The sequence below is a fragment of the Eptesicus fuscus genome, chromosome 7 (assembly GCF_027574615.1).
Source record: "Eptesicus fuscus isolate TK198812 chromosome 7, DD_ASM_mEF_20220401, whole genome shotgun sequence".
Taxonomy (NCBI): domain Eukaryota; kingdom Metazoa; phylum Chordata; class Mammalia; order Chiroptera; family Vespertilionidae; genus Eptesicus; species Eptesicus fuscus.
Genome location: NC_072479.1, coordinates 24,572,866 through 24,594,193, shown reverse-complemented (window position 1 = coordinate 24,594,193; position 21,328 = coordinate 24,572,866).

The following is a 21,328-nucleotide window of genomic DNA, read 5'->3' as shown; positions in this document are numbered from 1 at the left end:
CCTGCGTGATGTAAATATAGATTGTGGATAAATGTGATGAATGAATGAATAAATGAATGTTGTGCATCCACTTAATGTTTTTCTATTTTTCTATTCTAATCTAATTTTTGTATGTTTTAGAGCAACCAACTTATACAGCAGCATATCTAGTATTTAGGAAGACTTAGGAATAGACTTTTTGTTTTGCTTAAATTATTAAGGCCACAAAGTAACTACAGCCATTTCTGCAGCAGGCTTCGTTACACATATCACTTGAGCTTCAGCAACATTATGAAGGTGACAGAGTTACAAAATGTTACCAACGTTTACAAATTATAAACTTGATTCTTAGATATTTTATATATAATTGTCAAAAATCACAGAGACAGCTCTTCCAATTCCAAGTCCATATCTTTTGTACCCAGCCTCAAAGCATGAAGGACTCATCTGAAAATTACATACAGAATAAGAATTCTTTTTAAAAAAATATATTTTATTGATTTTTTTACAGAGAGGAAGAGAGAGGGATAGAGAGTTAGAAACATCGATGAGAGAGAAACATCATGGATCAGCTGCCTCTTGCACACCCCCTACTGGGGATGTGCCCGCAACCAAGGTATATGCCCTTGACCAGGATCGAACCTGGGACCCTTGAGTCCGCAGACTGACGCTCTATCCACTGAGCCAAACCGGTTTTGGTGAGAATAAGAATTCTTGGCAGTATAAGATGGCATAATAGATCACAGCTGGTAAAATACATACTCTGTGCAATAGAAAGGTATACTACATAACTTAATTACAGTTTAACTGCTGAACGTGATAGAATTTAGTTTTAATGAATACTGTACTGAGCAATTAGGCAGATAGGAAATAGCTTTAGATTGCAGTGTTAGTTTAATTCTAATATAAATTTGTTGAATATCTGAGGAATAAAAAGGTGACTGAGATATCTTTCCCTGCCCACTTAACAATCTAGGTTTCTGAGCCTCATATTTTAGCACACATTATGATGATTTAGGGGACCCCATTCCCAAAGGTGCTGATTCAACATATAGGGGGTGGAACCAGAGTCCTTCATATGTAATAAGCCCCTTAAATGATTGCTATGGGAGTCTCAGCTGTGTACAAGGAGAAACACTGTTCTAGTCTAGGAGGTGATGCATCAAGAGTGCTGATACCGGCAACTTGTCAGCAAAGTGGCAAGACTCAGCCTTGCTATTTATTCCCAAGCTAGGTGTGACGTGTGTTTTTTTAAAGCCTTATATACTTAAAAATAATACTGGATTCTGGTGGGATTATACAATGGCATAGCACTGTGGAAAACAGTTTGGCTGTTCCTAAAAATGTTAACTCCTAGGTATGTACCCACAAGTGCTGAAAGTAGGGGCTTGGAACAAATGCTTGCACACCAGTGTTTATAGCAGCCTTATTCACAATAGCCAAATAGTGGAAACAACTCATATGTTTAACAGATGAGCTGATAAATAAATGTGATACATACATACAATGGACTGTTATTCAGTCATAAAAACGAATGAAGTTCTGACACATACTACAACATAGGTGAAACTTGAAAATGTCATGCTAAGCCAGACACAATGGAACATATGTTCTGTGATTTTACTTATATGAGGTACCTTGAATAGGTAGATTCATAGAAATGAAATGTGGAATGGAAGTTACCAGGGGCTGGGGAAAAGGGAGAATGGGGAGTTATTTTTTAATGGGTGCAAAGTTTCTGTTTGAGCTGATGAAGTTCTGGAAATCATGGTGGATAATGGTGATGGTTGCAAAACACTATGAATGTAGTTAATGCCAGTGAACTGTACACTTAAAAATAGTTAAAATGGTAAATTTTATGTTATGTATATTTGACTACAATAAAAAATAATTCTGAGGAATAACCCAAACCTTAGAATTTCTCACAGCCAAGATATGTCTAATTTGGGGTACAAAAGATTACAGAAAAAGAAACAGTTGGAGATGTAGAAACTAGCTCAAAGGAAACAAAATTTTAAGTACAGATTTCCTCTGTCTTTTAGTAAAAAATATTAAACTTGTTTTTCCAAATATCAAAAAATACATGTTTTTAATCGAATAGAAAAAATATTACCTATTGTCCCATCACCTAAAGTTGACTTTTAAAAAATTCATCATCTACCCATTGTATGCTCACTACATGCCAGATACTCCTCTAAGTGCCTTACAAATTCTGACATTTAATCCTCATTAGAATCTTATTATAGAGATGCTGTTATTGCCATTTCAGTCTTATAGAGAAGGGAATTGATGTGCAGAGACATTGAGTTACTTGCCCCGTACACAGGAAGTGGCAAAGCTGCCTCCAGACTCCACTCTCTTAATCACTAAGTAAGTCATCATGCCTTTTGCATGATTGCAAGCATATTGTCAATATGTAAAATTCTGTATCTTAGCCTAAGAGTAAGTTTTACAAAAAGAAAAAAAGTAACATTTGCTTTATTTTCTAAATATGTTTTTATTAATTTTTAGAGAGAGAGGAACAGAGAGCAATAGAGAGAAACATCGATGAGAGAGAAACATCATCGATCGGCTGCCTCCTGCACATCCCTTCTGGGGATTGAGCTGGCAGCCCAGGCATGTGCTCTGACCAGGAATCAGACCTGCATCTCTGGCTGGTCGCTCAACCACTGAGCCACACCGGCCAGACCTTTTGCTTGGTTTTCATTCTACTGTCTTCATCTCTTACTTCAAACTGCCCTTCCTATGGTTCTTTTCCATATTTGATTTTATTCCTTTTTGTTATTCCTCACCTTTGCAAACAGCAAAAGCTCAGATGGACATTTGGAAATATGGCCAAATTGGGGATATTTTTCCTAACCTCAAGTGTGCTTGAGTTCATGTAATTCTACTTGCTGCAGTAATTATTAGGGACCTCCTCAGACTACAAACTTATTAACTGGCATGGGAGTCACACTATTTCACAATATTTTAAAATGTACAAAGTCTCTTTGAAAGCCAAGTACTAGGCAGGGCAAACTGATCCTTTCATTAGCCCCCCTTTTACAGATCCCCTCAAATCAGAACCTGGATATATATATATATATATGTACTTGAGTACTAAAAAGGGCTGTTTGTATTATAGCTCGAATCATTCGTAGGTTAATTCACTTCAAACGTTGAAATTTCAGGCAGAGCACAAAAGTGCCATCTACTGTCCACATTCCTACTTGGCACTTGGAGTGAAAATATTTTGTAGCCTATTTCCAGGCTGTGTAACTCTCTTTTGGACACATTTGCTCCAAAATATAGGAGAATACATAGAAAGGAAAGTTCCAGATATGTTTTTTAAAAAATATATTTTTGTTGATTTCAGAGAGAGGAAGAGAGAGAGAGAGAGAGAGAGAGAGAGAGACAGACAGAGAGAGAGAGAGAGAGAGAGAGAGAGACATTGATATGACAATGCTCAACCAATTCAGCCACATTAGGGCATTTCCAGATATGTTTGAATCATTGAAGCATTAACCTGTTTTATTTTATTTTTTAATTCTCAACCAAGGATATGTTTATTGATTTTTAGAGAGAGAAGAAGGGAGAGAGAGGAGAAGGTGGGCATCAATGTGAGAGAGAAACATAGATTGGTTGCCTCCCATACGTGTCCCAAGCGGGGATAGAATCTGTAACCTAGGTATGTGCCTGGAAATCGAACCTGCAACCTTTTGATGTACGGGATGGTGGTCCAACTGAGCCACCCAGCAGGGCTAAATCATTAACCACGCCCCCCCCCTTTTTGACAACTATCAATGATTTATTTCAATGAACATTCATTCTTCAAATCCTATCAACTATATCCTCACAATTGATTTTTTTCTTCCCATTTTCCTGTTCCTGGGGCTACTAGCTCTCTCTAAGCCCTCTTCTTCCACCACCCCTAGAGGATTTCAGTAATCTCTAATTTACTTCTGACTTCAAGACTTACCTCTGTCTGTCGTGCATACTGCCAATGGCACCAGAGTAGCTTGCTAAAAGTACTGATTATTGGGCCCCACCACAGAGATTTGATTTAGAAAGCCTGGTGTGAATACTAGGAACCTGTGTGTTCTCAAACAGGCTTTCCAGGTGGTTATAATGTGCATCAGTATTTGGAAGCCATTTTGTAAATCCTACCACAAACCTTCTTTAAAATGCACGTTGTCACTTTATGGTCTGAGTCTTAAATTCCTATTTCATATTCAACCACACATCTCCCCCAGGCCGATTCTTAAGCCATTACAGGCAACTATACACATTCACACTTTGGAACATTTTCTAGAACTATTTCTATAGTGTGAATGCCTGTACAACTCCCAGCTCCAACTTCTGCACAAAGAAACCTATCTCAGGACTTGAGAAGATACCGTAATTTTGAGCAATTGCCTTTCTTGGAACCTATTCCCTACTCCCTTATAAAAATACTAGAGGCCCGGTGCACGAATTCATGCATTGGTGGGGTCCCTCGGCATGGCCTGTGGGGATGGGGCCGAAACCAGCAGTCCAAAGCCGCCTGCCGCTCCTGCTCATCCCAGCCCACTGTGCCTGCCGCAGGCTCTCGCCCAGTCAGTCCTGATTGCCAGCAGTGAACCCTGCATCTGGCGCCCATCCCAGGCGGGGAGGGGCCGGGACACAATGGGCTCTCTGGGAGGGCGGTGGGATGCCCTTGTCAGCCCGGGATGTCGGGAGCCACCTGGCCGCCACTTTTATATCATTTCTTCCTTGCAGAGCATCTAGGAATGGGCTGCGGTGCCCAAGGCTGACTTCCAGGAGGCCGGCAGTGCTGTCAGGATCATGCCAGTGGTGCTGGTCCATTGGTGCCTGGCCCGTTCTCTGGAGATTGGACCTGCAGGACTACTGAGGGACTGAGTGCTGCCGTAGGCCTGGTGGGCCACTGGGAAGGGTCAGTCAGCTGAGCAGCGCTCCTGCTGTGGGAGTGCACTGACCACCAGGGGGCAACTCCTGTTTTGAGCATCTGCCCCCTGGTGGTCAGTGTGTGTCATAGCGACTGGTCATTCAGTTGTTTGGTTGCTAAGGCTTTTATATATATAGTCTAGTGGCCCAGTGCATGGATTCATGCACATTGAAAGGAAATTAATAAGAAATATTTTAATATCACTATTTGTGCTTTCTCTATAATAGAAGTGTCAGAGATGAAAGAAAATTAGTAAAATGTATATGAAAATAATATGTAAATTGATTAATAAATAAACAATAACAACATGATATAACAACGAAGACATGATATAAAAACAACATTGATAAAAACAATGACTGATAAACTGATTAAACTTATTCTAATATCTCCCTATATACCACATTAAGAGTAAAAACACTTTCAGAGTGCTTGACTAATTTTCCTTGTGATGAAGTATTTACAACTTTAACGTCACATGTTCTTCGAACTCAAGAGAAAGCAACATATAACTGACCATGTCCGAAAATGGGTTCAGGTAGGAATATTCCTACTCTGTCTAGAGTTTGTCCTTGTGATTTATTAATAGTCATAGCAAATGCTGGCATCACAGGAAACTGTCTTAGAATTAATTTAAATGGGAGGCCAGTGTCAGACAGGGACAAATCAGTTCTTGGAATCAGAACAACCTCTCCTTCCGCAGATCCTGCTAATACTTCAGAGTTTTATATGTATCATGCATGCACGAGTCAACGTTTATTTTTAAATTGCCAGTGCACATCACATGTATCAGCTAGCCGGTCAGTTGGATGGACAGATAGTCGGTCACTTAGCCTTTTATATATATAGATAACATTCCTTCCTTTGGTCCCTCATAGCATGCCATGTACTTAGAATTCAACTTAGTAATTTTTTTTCTTCCTCCCTCCCTACCTTCCTTGCTTCCTTCTTCCCTTTTGTTTTGTTAATCCTCACCTGAGGATATTTTCCCATTAATTTTTAAGGGAGAGTAGAAGGGAGGGAGGGAGGGAGGAAGGAAGAGAGAGAATGTGAAAGAGACACATGGATTGGTTACCTCCTGCACGCACCCTGACCCGGCCGGGAATCAAACCAGTAACCCAGGTATGAGCCCTTCTGTTCGCAGGCTGACGCTCTAAGCATTGAGCAGCACTAGCCAGGGTCCTTAGCAATGTTTTATGTTGCTACATTATATCTATATTGTGTTTATGCCTCTAACAGTCCTCACTGTAGTGAAAGGTCCATAAAGACAAGGACTGTGTTGTACTCATCTTGCTGTCACTGCAGCCACCACAACACCTAACACGGAACAGAGGCTCGGTAAGTGTTTTCTGGTTGGCCAGCTCTGTATTCACATAAAAGGCCTACAAAGGAAATAGAAAACTTTCTCTTTGCCTTCAAACAGTTTAAAATCTAATTGTGAAGACAAGACTTCCCACATGAAACAATTCATGAAACCAGTCAACGTAAGAACTATGTGAAGCAGCAAGTCCATAATGACCATAAGAATGCTACAAAATATCTGTATTGTGCCCATATGATTGTATTTCTATAGTGTCAAATATTCTTAACACGTGTGAAAAGTCCTTGGAGACGATGTTCTTGTATCAGAGAAGGTTGTAGGAGAAGATGGGCAATAATATAGGGAAAGATGGGCATTGAGGGGGTGGACAGATTGAGAAAAAAAAAAACAAAAAACTCATGGACATGGACAACAGGGTGGTGATTGCAGTGGGTGGGGTGGAGGGAGATGAGGAGGGTAAAAGGGGGATAAAAGGTGGTGGACAGAGACTTGACTTGGGATGGTGTACAAAACAGTGTACAGATGATGTGCTGTAGAATTGTGTACCTGAAACCTGTATAATTTTGTGAACCAGTGTCACCCCAATGAATTCAATAAAAAGGGGGAAAAAAAGGAACAAAACAATAAAAGCCTTTAAAAAGATTGAGACACAAAGTAAAATGGTCAGATTAGACTTGATCGATGGTTTTCAAATGCTTTTTTTTTTCAATCCTCACCAGAGAATACTTTTAAAAATTGATTTTAAAGAGAGAGGAAAGGAGAGAGAGAGAAATATCAATGTGAGAGAGAAACATCAATTGGCTGCCCCATACATGCCCCACATTGAACCTGAAACCCAGGTATGTGCTCTTATCAGGAACCCACAACCTTCTTGTGTAGGGGACGATGCTCCAGCCAACTGAGCCACCTGGCCAGGACAATGGTTTTCAAATTTTAGTGGGCATCAGACAGACCTGAAGGGCTTGTTAAAATGGCGACAACTGGGTCCATCCCAAGTTTCTGTTTCAGTAGGCATTTATAAAAAGTTCCTAGGTGTGTTGCTTATGCTATCAACGAGCCATTCTATGTCGATTGTCAGATTAAATAAAAAGTAGGAGGGAGAGAAAGACAGGTATAGAATGACGTTTGTCAGGGGCTGAGGGGTGGGAGAAATGGGGAGATGTTGGTCAGAGGGTACAAACTTTCAGTGATAAGTTCTGGAGATCTGATGTATAGTAAGATGACTATAATTTACAATACTATACTGTATACTTGAAAGTTGCTATGAGAATAACACTTTCATGTTCTCACCACCACCACAGCAAAATGGTAATTATGTAAGAAAAAGGATGTGTTAACTTTATTGTGGTAAACATTTTGCAATATATCCATGTATCAATCATCACAATGGACACCATCTACTTACACAGTATAACATGTCAATTATCCTACCTAATAATAGACAAACATGCAAATTGACCGCACCTTTGCTACACCCAAGCCACGCCCACCAACCAATCAGGATGAGTATGCAAATTACCCCAACAAAGATGGCGGCTAATTTGCATATCAAGACAGCATAGAAAGAAGCCAAGAGATGCAGAAGGGAGCAAAGCTGCGGAGAAGCAAGCAAGCCGGGGGGGGGGAGGAGAAGGGAGGAGCGGAGGCGGGGCAGGGGGAGAAGGGAAAAGCAGGCGGGCTGGTGGAGAAGGCGGGACGGGGGACAAGGGAGAAGAGCAGGCAGGGCGGGGTAGAGAGCAGCAGGAAACCCTATTGCAGGATTTTTCCTGCAACGGGAACGCTAGTATCTCAATAAAGCTGGACCAAAAAAGATGACTAGTAACAAATGTTGGTGAGAATGTGGAGAAACTGAAACTCTCATAAGTGGATGGTGACAATTAAAATGATGCAGCTATTTTATACCCAGGAGTGGATCCTCCTCAAAAAGTTAAACATAGATTTATCATATCACTGAGAAATTCCACTCAGTTATCATGTACCCATGATAATGAAACAGGTATGTCCACACAAAAACTTGAGCACAAATGTTCACAGAAGCACTACAATAGCCAAAAGTACAAACCACCCAAATGTCCGTCAACGGATTAACGGGTAAGTGAAATGTGGCACATTCATACAATGAGATATTACCTGGTAATAAAAAGGCATGAAGTACTGATTCATGCTACAACATGGATGAAACTTGAAAACATTATGCAAAGTGAAAGAAGCCACACACTATTCCATTCATACTAAATGTTCAGAACAGACAGACCTATAGAGACAGAAAGTAGATTAGGGGGTTACCAGAGAATGGGGGTGGTGGGGGAGAGGAATGAAGAGTGACTACTAATGGGAAAGGGGTCTATTTTGGGGGCTGATGAAAATGTTCTGGTATTAAATAATGGTGATAGTTTCACAACTTGAAGAATATACTAAAAACCACTGCTTTTTATACTTAAAAATAACATATTTTTTTTTCCCCTTTAAACAAACGTAAATAACCAGCTATCTCTCACCAGAATGCAAACTCTCTATGGGTGTGTTTGAGTCTCAGCCCTCCTCCCCTCCTGCCTGCTGAGAGATTAGACTGTCTTTCAGACACGGGCCTCTGGCTGTGTGCTGAGCACGGTGACGGAGGTGGCACAGGCCCCTGAAATCAAGAGCGTGTGGGTGGCTGGCTGCTCTGAGGGCAGAGAGAGCAGAAACCAGACTGCCCGAAGCAGAGTGCTTCCCACGGCAGACAGCGGGGAGCGTGCTGTGAGCGGCAGGGGACAGAGGGAGAGCAGGTCGGCAACCTGAGAGCCCAGAGAGGCGCCATAAACCCAACAGGGGAAAGAATGAAACTGACCTACAAATGCACCGTCCGCCTCCCACCCCCAAGGCTGGCGACGTCCACTAGTTAAAATAAACGGCAGGGAGCTCACGAGTGCAGTCTACACAGGCCAGCGGGCCGAGGCCCAGGGCAGAGGGGAAGGGAGGGGAGAGTAGTTCCAGAGACACAGAAAACACCCCGCACCAAGGAGGGAGGAACAGCTGAAGGATGGGACAGAAGAGAACAGAAAGCGTCCCCTGGTCCTGAGACGTCATTGAAGTTTCTGGCCTCTAGAGGGCGCTCGAGGCCTTCTCTCCTTTCACTCCGAGGAGAACATGGACAGAGCTAAGGACCACACCCACCCCAAGGAAAGAGCCCTCCGCTAGGGGATAGAGCCAGGAGGAGAAAGGGATGGGTTCCTGGAATGAGAAATGACCCCCTTTTTACTTAGATTTACTCCATTTGGATCTATTTGTAACACTAGCATTTAATATAATCAAAGCTAGCACTAAGGATTTGCTGTCTGCCAAGTTCTTGATTCTCATTTAGTACAGCTTTTTGAGATGAATACCATTGTAATTCCCAGTGTATAGATTAGGACTGATAGAGCCTCGATTTGAGCCCACATCACACCAGACCACTCTCTGCTCTTTTTTCCTCCCGGGGTCAAAGGTCGCCTTTGCTTAGAAGGCAGGACAGAATCAGGGCAGGGTCCTGGCCCCGCGGCTGCGCTGGTGGGAGCATTGTCCTGTGTACCAAATGGCTGTGCTGTGGGTTTGATCCCTGGTCCCGGCACATAAGGCAGGCAACTGATCGGTGTTTTTCTCTCACATTGAAGTCTCTCCCGCCCCCCTTTCTTTCTCTCTAAAAATGAATTAAAAAGCATATCCTCACGTAAGTATTAAAAAAGAAAGAAAGAAAATGCAGGGCCTAGGGAAAAGGAGACCTGAGAAGAGACTGAACTCTCTATGCTAGGCTTCATCTTCATTTAAAATGTTAAGCACATATTTAGTGATCACGTACTGGCCACCTGGCAAACTCTGAGCCAGATGCCAGGAATACCCAACACAGCGGCTGAGAGGTCTCAGAGCTTGGCTGAGTGGGTTTGAGTCCCTGTCTATACCTGCCATCTGTGTGACCCAGGGCCAGTCCCGTAAGTCATGTAACTCTGTTTCCTCATCCCTAAAATTCAGGTAATAAATAAATATAAAGCACTTACAACAACGACAGGCATGTTGATAATGTATGAGCTGCTACTGTCGTAACACACAGCCTCTGAAGCTTGTACAGTAGTGAAGGGACACAGAGAGAGACAAGATCCGGTTCTTGGCCAAGTGCAAAGGAGCCAAAAAGGCCATTACTGCCCGCGCCTTTGGCAAAGCCCAAGGTTATAGGGAGGCTCTATCTGGCCGACTTCAGCTTTGGCATGTAGGGTCATAGCTCTAATTCCGAGGTGACTGACAGGCTCTTGTCTGGCATTCTGGTCAGTCATACTGGCTGCCTGAACCACTGTACTCCGAGAGACCCGCAGTCTGCCTGTAGAATTACTGAGAAAGAATGAGGATCTAATTGAAGTCTGCCACTGACGGAGGCCTGAGGGGAGCCGCACCAGAACAGTGTTCTTTTGCCAGGGAAGTTCACTTCAGCAGGGCATCTGGGCGGGACTCAGAGGTCCTGGTTATAGTCACGGATTAAGATAACCATTAGCACTGAAATCCTGCATCCCAGGAAAGCCCTCAGTCTGGAGCACAACCCAATTAGCGCCACAAGTTTTTTTTCCACCTGACAACACCTTTTCAGAAAGAATAAATACATACGTAAACCATAAACTCTGAGCAGTAGAGATTACTGGTTTTATCTTGGCCACTGTCAGCCTGTGAAAATGCACTGTATTCTGGGCAGTTGTCCCAGGCCAGCCTTCTAGCCTCACATCCCCCCACCTCACAAGAGCTGCCCACGGTGCTCTCCCCTTTCTCAGCGTCTCCCCTGCTCTGGCCACGGAGGTCTGCGCAGGAAGCGGAGGGCAGCCTCAAAGGGGTTTAACTGAAAAGCATCCCAGGCAGGGTTATTTACGGAGGCGTGGGCAGGGTTACCCGAACCAGCAAGGTCTGGGAGACGCCCAGGGACCAGCCCTCCCCGGAGGGCGGCCAAGGGCCCAGGAGAGGGAATGCTGCTCCAGCCTGGAAAGAGCTAGAGTTGGGCAAGAGCAGGGCTGGGGCCTCTGCTGGGAAGAGGGAGGAGAAAGGACAGAGCCCGGACCCCCCTCCTGCATTCTGGCCTCTTGCCAAATGGCAAGCAGAAGCAGTGAAATGACAGGTTTAGTGAAATGACAGCTTTAGGAGCGGTCAGCCGCCCAGGCCACAGAGCGCAGCAAAGAAAAGGCAGAGTCGAGATCTTAGAATAGCCAGCCCAGGCCAGCCTCCCTCTTTACTTGGCTGAAGAAACTCAGGTCCCGACACTGGGAAATCAGCCTCATCACCGAGGGGTGACAGAGTTCTCATACTCCTTCCGGAACCCACACCGTCATGGCAGCCACCACCAGGCTGCAAGACAGCAAGGGAAGAAAGAAAAAGAAAGTTACAATGAAATGTAGCTGCCACAGCCCCACACCTGAGCAAATCTAATCCGATAATCTGACTTCCTTCTCGCACCACTCATTCCATGATTCCCTACTCCCCACGAGCACCCTGGCAGTGGAGGGGTTCTCACCAGAGCTTCATTCCCACCAGACCCCGGTGCTGAGCAGTTCTGTCCTTCCTGAGCTGCTGCTGTTTCCCACGGACTGTCACTATTCGACACGGGAGTGTAATAAATCCCGTGGGCTCCAGACATAGTGTTGTAGCAACAATCCAATTGCTCCTTGAAACGCGAATCAATCACACCGGCTCCTGCTGGCACCCAATTCTCTGTCCTTGATGAGTGGCATGAAGAATCCAAATGGCCAGGGGACATTCTCAGTGTTTCCTGGTGAAAATATTCCTCTCTGTTTGACAGGAGGATCCACTCACTAGATACAATGTTTCAGGGACAGGAAGGAGATGCTCTTAAAGTGCGTTATCAAGTGTAAAAGTGCGATAAGCCATTTCTACCTCCATGCCTGTATTCCTGAAGTCATGTCTTCAATATCCTGTATTGACCACTGATCTGACCATGTGAAGAGCCGCACCCCGACCTCATAAGATGTTGTCTCTATGCTGCCTCCAAAATGGAGCCTTCAATAGGCCATTCTATCTTTTCATCAAACCAAGAGGTTCCAGGTGACGTAAGAATAATGAATTCTATGATATGAGCCCCCAAACCACAGTTGTTTAACTATTAATGAGTTCCTTAGTCAATGGTAATGATGTGTGTTATACCATGGAGGTGACTAAGGAAATCTATGGACCACAAATAGTAGTGCTAGCAGAAGCTTCATGGGTAAGAAAGCAAAATCACTCTCCAGGATATGCAACTATTCTTATGAAGGCAAGTTACCGCCCCTCCCATAATGAGTGGTCCAAGATGATCAAGCTGGATGGCTGGTGCCCCCAGGAAACAGAGCCACATAAGGTCTCAGTGTTGGCTTCTGTTTTAGAAGGTTGTGCACTCAGCAGCAGTGACCAGATCAAACATGGTGACAAGAAGTCCATGTTTTTGTTCTCATATATTACCTCTATTTCTGTTCCCATAGCTACTCGGTGGATGGGCCATCTGTGCAAGCAGAGAGATGAGCAGGGAAGGAGGCTCACTGACAATCAAAGCATAGGCCATCTTGGACCACCTCTTTTTTTTTTTTTTAATATATTTTATTGATTTTTTTTTTTTTTTTTACAGAGAGGAAGGGAGAGAGATAGAGTTAGAAACATCGATGAGAGAGAAACATCGATCAGCTGCCTCCTGCACAACCCCCACTGGGGATGTGCCCGCAACCAAGGTACATGCCCTTGACCGGAATTGAACCTGGGACCTTTCAGTCCGCAGGCCGATGCTCTAACCACTGAGCCAAACCGGTTTCGGCGATCTTGGGCCACCTCTTAGTTGGCTTTCCACACAGCGGATGCACTCTGGGGGCCATTTACCTGAGGCTCAAGCAGCTTCTAACACTGTAGCAATTCTCACAGGTCCATCATGCAATTTCTCTTCAGGTGATCTTGGCACCAATCTTCCAATCAGGTTTAAAATTTACCAAGTCCCTGATCAGTTGACTAATTCATTAGCTACCATCCATGAATCAGCATATTCCAGGAAAATTCAGATTCTCTCGTCTTTCATGCCAAGTGGCCAACCAGATGTAGTGCCCAAAGTTCTGTTCACTGGGAGATTTCCCCCGACTTACGGAGCCACCCAATACAAATACTTAAACCAGCCGGTATCCCCCTCTCTTCTCATCAATTACTCGCAGGGATTCCCCATGAGGCCAGAGGTACAGTTTGAGGGAAAGGTGGGAAGTAATACAAAGTCTGAGTCATCTGCTTTTGCAGGGAAGAGAAGTGATGAGAATAGAACTGGGGTTGTGAGGGGATAACAAATGATAACAGTTCACCCACGTATGTGCAAGTTCTATACCCTTAAGTTTACATAGAATGAGTCTTCAGCAAGTTTCCTCTTACTTCATGTGAGAAAAATCCTTATAGATATAACAGTATCCATATCACAAGCCAATAAGGCAGTAAAGGAATATCTCAGCATTCTACATATATTTCTGACAACATATTTCATAGTTCTTCTTAAATGTACGTGAAGTAAAGAAAAATACATACAGTATCTATGCTTAATTGACTTTTGCCAGACAGTCTATCTTGACATGTACAATTCTGATAAATTCCTTAAGTGTGTACTTTTAAAAACAAGTTCTATGTTTTATGCTTTCTTTGTCAGTGAGGGATAAAATCAGATCAATTCTAAAAATCAGTTTTATACAAGCATTATTGAAACTGTTGAAATCCCAAGATTGAGTCTTTTTTAAAAAAAATATGTTTTTATTGATTTCAGAGAGGAATGGAGAGGAAGAAAGATAGAAATATCAATGATAACAGAGAATCATTGTAGGCTACCTCCTGTACGCTCCATTCTGGGAATTGAGCCCACAACCTGGGCATGTGCCCTGACCAGGAATCGAACTGTGACCTCCTGGTTCATAGGTTGATGCTTAACCACTGAGCCACACTGGCCAGGCCCCATGATGGGGTCTTTAAAATAAAATGTGTTTAAACTAATCTTTGATATTAGAAGTCAGGAAGGGACGCTCAAAGGGACATCTAATGGCTGCTAATGTTGAATTTCCTCCTCTGGGTATCAGTTACATGGTAGACCACAAGCTGTGCACTTCTAATAGATGTACTATTCTATATGTATGTATATTATACTTCAATGAGAAGAAAAAATTCAATACATTCTATATAATGATAAAAGTCTTGCTAAAGTTTCCATGAACTTGAAACTAGATTAGAAAATTTTGTGAAATGCTACACAATTAATGCATTTTTCCAGCTAAACAGTCAGCTCATTAAAATAGTTTATTCAAGGCCTAGTATGCAAGAATTGCATTAGATATAAACTGTAGCTTTGTGGGGAGGGGAACATACCTACACAAAACAAATACTTATTGAGTATACACTAGTCTAGGCACCTGTTTGCTTACATGAGTGAGCAAAGCAGGCAGAACTCCTGTCCTTGTGGAACTGATGCCCAGTGCGACAGCCACCCAATTAACAACAAACAATAGGTAAATGGCATGATATGTTAGAAGGTGATCAGAGCTACTCACAGAAATAGAGCAGGGTCAGGGAGAAAGGACGTGCTGTAAGGGCAAGCTTGCAATTTTAAATAGCATGTTCAGGTAGGCATCACCAAGAGGGTGATACCTCCAGCAAGTTTTGAAGAAGATATTAGCCATGCATATAGCTCGGGGAGGAGAATCCAGCAGAGGGAGCTGGGAGGCAGAAGAGGACCTGACAAAATCAAGGCAAAGAAGCCAGTGTGATTAGGACGAGGTGAGCAAAAGGAAAAGGAACTGATGTGAGGTCAGGGAGCTAATGAGGGGAAAGATAACTGTAGCTGTTGCAAGATTTGGGTTTTTATTTTCAGTGAAATGGAGCACCATTGCAGGAACCTGAGTGATGGAATGGCGTCAGCTGGCTTACATTTTAAAAATATCTGTCTGCAATTTTGAGCACAGACCATTGAGGAGGAAGAGTGACAGCAGGGAGGCCGATCAGGAGGTTACTGCACTAATCCAGATGAAAAGTGATGGTGTCTGGGGCCAGGCTGGCAACAGTAGTCATGTCCAGGTTTTGGATATATCTTGAAGATAGAGCCAACAGGATTTGAATATGCCCGGCTGGTGTGACTCAGTATTTGAACATCGACCCATGAAACAAGAGGTCATGGTTTGATTCCCAGGTCAGGGCACATGCCTGGGTTGGGGGCTCGATCCCCAGTAGGGGGTTTGCAGGAGGCAGCGGACCTATGTTTCTCTTTCATTGATGTTTCTATCTCTCTATCCTCCTCCTTTCCGCTGTCTCTAAAATCAATAAAAATGTATTTTAAAAAATTAAAAAAAAAGAATTGAATATGACATCCAAGAAAAAAGCGGAGTGCTGCATGATTTTGAGGTTTGAAGCCTGAACAAGGGTGAAGCTGTCATCCATCCAGATGAGGAAGGCCGTGCATAGAGCAGGACTAGGGAGGAAGATCAGACGTACAGTGTTGTGTACATTAGGTTTGAGATGCCCATTAGACATCCGAATGGAGAGGTCAAGTGGCCATTAAGTATGGATGAGTTTGGAGTCCAGGATAAATGTGTGGATGCAAGTGCAGCAATTATATTTATAAGACTGAGTGAAATAACCAAGAAGAGAGCATAAAATAGTGACAAGAACCAAGGACTAAGGCTTGGAGCACTCCAAGAGAAGAACCCAGCAAGAGAGAAAGAAGGAACAGCCAGTTCTGTCCTAGGGTATTCCCAGCTTGCAACAGGGCTAGTTGACTTAACACTACTTACCATTGTAACAATAACCTCCCAGGAAAATTAAGTCCAAGGACATTTTCCAGTTTCTATGCCAAGCCATGATCATGAGTACCTGGCACACAGTAAGAGCTTCCTAATCATTGCAAATTGTTGAATGAATTATTTCAGGGCTCTGGGGACAGCCCAAAATCTCCTGAGGTTTGAGCCCTTATTAGAGAGACTTGGTATTATAAGTACATTTAGACTTTCTCTTGTTTATAGCCACCAGGCATATTGGGGGGAAGATGGGTCAAGGTAGTTCCTACTTGAGATTAAGCTGGAAGCTTGTAGGCTACTTCCCCCCTTCCCCCAAAGCATCTATTCTTCCACCCTGATAAACTCTATCCGGATCAATTTTTTGTGGTCCTTAAACATCTATTCTGCTGTAATCAAACATTCTTCCACCCCAGAGCTTCTGTCTTGCTGGTCCCTCAGTCTGGACCATTTCCCCTTTGAACAGTCTATTGCCTCCCTTCTCTAACACCTCTGTTTAAAGTCACCTCTTCAGAGAAGCCTACTACCACCCTTCGACCTCAAATTGCACTAGTCTTCCACTTATCTTTCTCCTTATACCCCTGACCATACCTGCTGTTATATTATCGTATTTGTTTGGTTGGTTCTATGGACTTAATGTACCCCTCCTAAAATTTGCATGCTGAAGCCTTACACACACACACACACACACACACACACACACACACACACACACACCCTGGCCCCAGTATGCTATACATAGAATGAGAAAGCAATTATGGCTAAATGAGGTCAGAAGGGTGGATATAGCCCTGGTCCAATAGGATTAGTGTCCTTATAAGAACAGACATCAGATAGCCAGTTCTCTCCCTCTCTCTGCCATGCAAGCACACTCCAAGAAACCAAATCAGCCAACACCTTGATCTTATACTTCTCTACCTCTGGAACTTTAAGAAATAAATTTCTATTGTGTAAGCAACCCAGTCTGGTATTTTGTTATGGCAGCCTGAGTTGACTAATACAGTTGGTTACCTTCTACCTTTCCTATTAAAACAGTATCTTTAGAACAGGGAATCTTTCATTCTTTATCTCCATTATATAGATCTAGAACATAGCCTCACCCATTGCAGACAACTCATTAAAGGTCAATGAATAAATTACCACTCTCAGATATGGTTGAGATACCACTGAATTAAATAATTATATTTGTTACCCACCATGTGAAAGGACCTATGCTCAGCATGAGTCAAAGTAAAAACACGTGGTCCCCAGTCCACAAAAAGCCTGCAGTTTGATTGCTCTGAGTCAGGCTGCTCTGTATGACTGACAGTTCACTTCCTAAAGCTCTAAATCCTGTTTCTTGCTAGGCTCCTGAGAGAGAACAGAGCTCTGCGTAAAAACAACCCTCGTTTTAGCAGAGATTCCAGGGTGTTTTCAGTGAGAGTCATCTCCAGGCAAACAGAGTGGATTTTCAAAGTAAATTTAGCTTCTCATCTGGGATGAATAGTCTGTATTTTGTCTTCTAAACTGTACCCAGCAATCCTGTCCTCAACCGAGGCCCTTGAAGTGTAGAGGAAATGGGATTTCTGAGCAAACCAGTTATAGGACGGAAGTTTATTTAATAGACACTTGTAGGAAAGGGTCTGGAGAGAAGCCCTCACACCCTTGTCAGAAGACTCCCAATTCAGGATATTATATCCTTGGTTAAACGCTGACATTGAAAAGTCCCCAAAGTACACACACACACACACACACACACACACACACACACACACACCAGAATTAATACATTCAGACTGAAACCAGCTAACAGAATGCACATTGTGTAGAGGTTGATCTTTAATGTGACCTAACTCCATGGATTATGGGCATGAGAGCCAAAACCAGCTATTTGTATGGGGAAAGGTAATGATATTATGGGTATACAAAATTATAAAGGAACAACAACAACAACAAAAAAGATAAGCAATAAGAAAAGCTTTCAGAGTCTCACAGCTCAGTCCCCTGTTAGGAGATAAAAGGGTTTTATTTCTGTCTCAAGCGTAGGCCTAGGCAAACCCAAGACTAGCTCTTTGTGGTGGGCTTATGAGCAGCGTAAATGGAAAAAGGAAAATTCCTGGCAAGCCCTGGCTTGGAGATGGGACAAAACAACCTCAGTAAGTATAATGTATTTCCTTCTTTCCTGAATCCATACTAACTTGCCCAGTAAAACTTTCTTTAGCCCTTTACTGATTCCAAAACTTATTTTAATTCTTGCCTTTCACTTCTTATTTCCTTTCCCACAGATGGTACTGGGTAAAACATAAGCCTGTAAAAGTAAAGCTTAAAAGACTTTCTTTTCTTTTTTTGGCTTTAAAATGTTTCACATGACTACATGATAGTCCCACCTCATCCACCCACACTTACATCTTCCCTCTTCCTGGCATTAATAGGTCTGAAAACATTCAGTTAGGCAGAAAATTGAGAAAATGGAACTTCATCTATCATTTTGTTGCCTCTTGAAGGAATTTTTAAAATATTGAAGAGGCTCAATTGTAGATACAATAGAGAAAGCATATTAATTCCACCTTTCCCCTTCCCTTTCCCCTTCCCCATCCCCTTCCCCTTCCCCTAAAATGCAGCTCTAAAACCTGGACAGAATTTGTGGAGTATCTGCGGACTTGAAAAGTAAATAGTAGCAGGTAGATTGGAGATGACCAAAATGAACTTGAGGCTGCCTGAAACCCAGAGTGGGTACTGAGGCACACGTGAAGAGACTGCAGGATAATTTCTCTAATTCTCACTCAAAAAAATGGGAACGGGAATTCCTAACACTGGAGAGACTAGAGCAAACATGTCAAACTCACTTATTTAAACGAGGCATGTGGCCCACCGGCTACAAGTTTGACATGCTGGGACTAGAGGAAACCATTATTCTAATTTTTTTTTTCTTTTCTTAATTCTCTCATTCACTTTCAGCCCTCAAGGAATACTCAGTGGCGGCAATAACAAGAGCATGCAGGGGCCAAAACTCTGAGGAAGGGGAACATTCCTCTCCACTTGGGGTTCTGTGGTCCTCAGGAGATGAGGTACATGACGGTGGCTCTGTCTGTCTCTGTGTTTTCTCATCACACTTGTCTGTCTCTTGTGTTCACTCATCACAGTTTCAAAATGTCTAGAATATACTCTGAAGGTATGAAGCATATAAAGAACCAGGTAGACCACAACTCATTTAGGAAAAGACAATCAAGAGATGCCAACACCAAGATGACACAGATGTTGGGATTATCAGACAAAGGCTTAGTGAAGCTATTGTAAACATGCTCCACCAAGTAAAGAATTTAACTCATATAAGTGGGATGATAGATGACTTCAGCCAAGAAATAGAATATATAAAGAAGAATCATTTGAAAGGTCTGAACTGAAAAATATAACAACTTAAAAACAAAACTCAGTGGATAGTCTCAATAGCAAAAGAGGTTAACAGAAAAAAGTGAACTTAAAGATAATTTAGTAGAAATTATCCATTTTGAATAACAAAGAAAATGTAAAAAGTCTAACATTTGAAACATCAAAGTCTCAGAAGGAGAGTAAGAAGAGTGTGATGCAGAAAAAATATTAGAAGAAGCAGCAGCTAAAAACTCCCCAAATTTGACAAGTAAAATATAGGTGCAGTAACCTCTCTCCAAAAAAAGATAATACCCAATAAATCCGCTCCTAGACACATTATAATCAAACTGTTAGAAATTAAAGACAATAAAAATATTGAAAGAAATCAGAGAAAAATAATACCTTACAGGGAAACAATGATTTGAATGAATACAGATTTCTCAACAGAAATCATGGAAAAGAAAATGAAACAATATTTTTAAAGCACAGAAGGAAAAGAATTGTCAATTCAGAATTCTATAGCCAGTGAAAATATTCTTCGGGAATTAAGGGAGGAAGGGAGACAACTGCTAAGGGGATTTCTTCAGACAAGTGAAATGACACCAAATGAAACATATAACATCAGTAATGAAGGAAAAGCAACAGACACAAGAAATACCTTTTAAAATATGCTATTCTTCTTTTATTGAATACTTTAAAACATGCTTAATGGTTGAAAGTAAAAATTATAACATTTTCTGCTGGGGTTTTCAATGTATATAAGACAACTACAACACAAAACAGGGAGGAAAAGTGTCCCATATGGTGGACAGGTTTCTCTCTTCTACTTTAAGTAGTAAATTATTGATTCTAAGTAAATTTTGAAAAGTACATGCATTTAAATATATGAGATTCAGCAAAGCAGTGCTTAGAGGAAAATTTATAGCACTAAATCCTCATGTTAGAAAAAATGGTTTCATATCAATCATCTAAGTTTCCAATTCATGAAACTAGAAAAGAGAAAAATAAACCCAAAGCAATCAGAAGGAAAAGAAATAATAAAGAGCACCTATCAATAAAATTTGAAAACAGAAAAACAATTGAAAAGTCAATGAAATCCAAACCTAGTTCTTTAAAATAAGATACACACACACAAACACACCTCTAGCAAGCTGGAAAAAAAAAGACATTATTATCAAAGTTATCACTACAGACTCTGGAGACATTAAAAGGATAACAAAGAAATACTATGAGCAAATTTACATTTACAAATAATTATAAAAGTGGGCCAATTCAAAGAAAAAAAAAATAAAACTATTAACACAAGCCTAAGAAACACTACATCACCTAAGTAGTCCTATAACTATTAAAGAACTAATTTCCAGCTTAAAACATTCCAAAAAGAAAATTTATAGATGCTGTTGGTTTCACTGGTGAATTCTACCAAACATTTATAGAAGAAATTATACCAACTATACAAAATCTCTTCCAGAAAACAGAAGTACTACTAATATTTGCTGCATTGCTCTGACACAAAAACCAATGATAGTGCAAGAAAAGAAAACTAGAGGTCAATATTTCTCATGAAAATAAGTGTAAAAATCCTCAACAAAATAAAATTTAATAATATGTAAAAAAATAATATATACCATGCCAAATGGAATTTATCCTGCAAAGTCAACTCTAGTTCAGTATTGAATATCGGTCAATGCAAGTCACCATATTAGCATTCTAAAGAGTGAAAAACCCATGACACCAAGAGCATGATTCATAAAAGAAAAAAATTAATAAGTTAAACTTCATCAAAATAAAAACTTTTGCTCTGCAAAATACAGTAAGAGCATGAAAAGACAAGCTACAAATTGAGAGAAAATATTTGCAAATCATATTTCCAGCACAGAACTTTTATCCAGAATATATAAAGAACCTTCAAATATCAACAATAAGAAAATAATCTGTCCGGCCAGTGTGGATCAGTGGTTGAGCATCGACCTATGAATC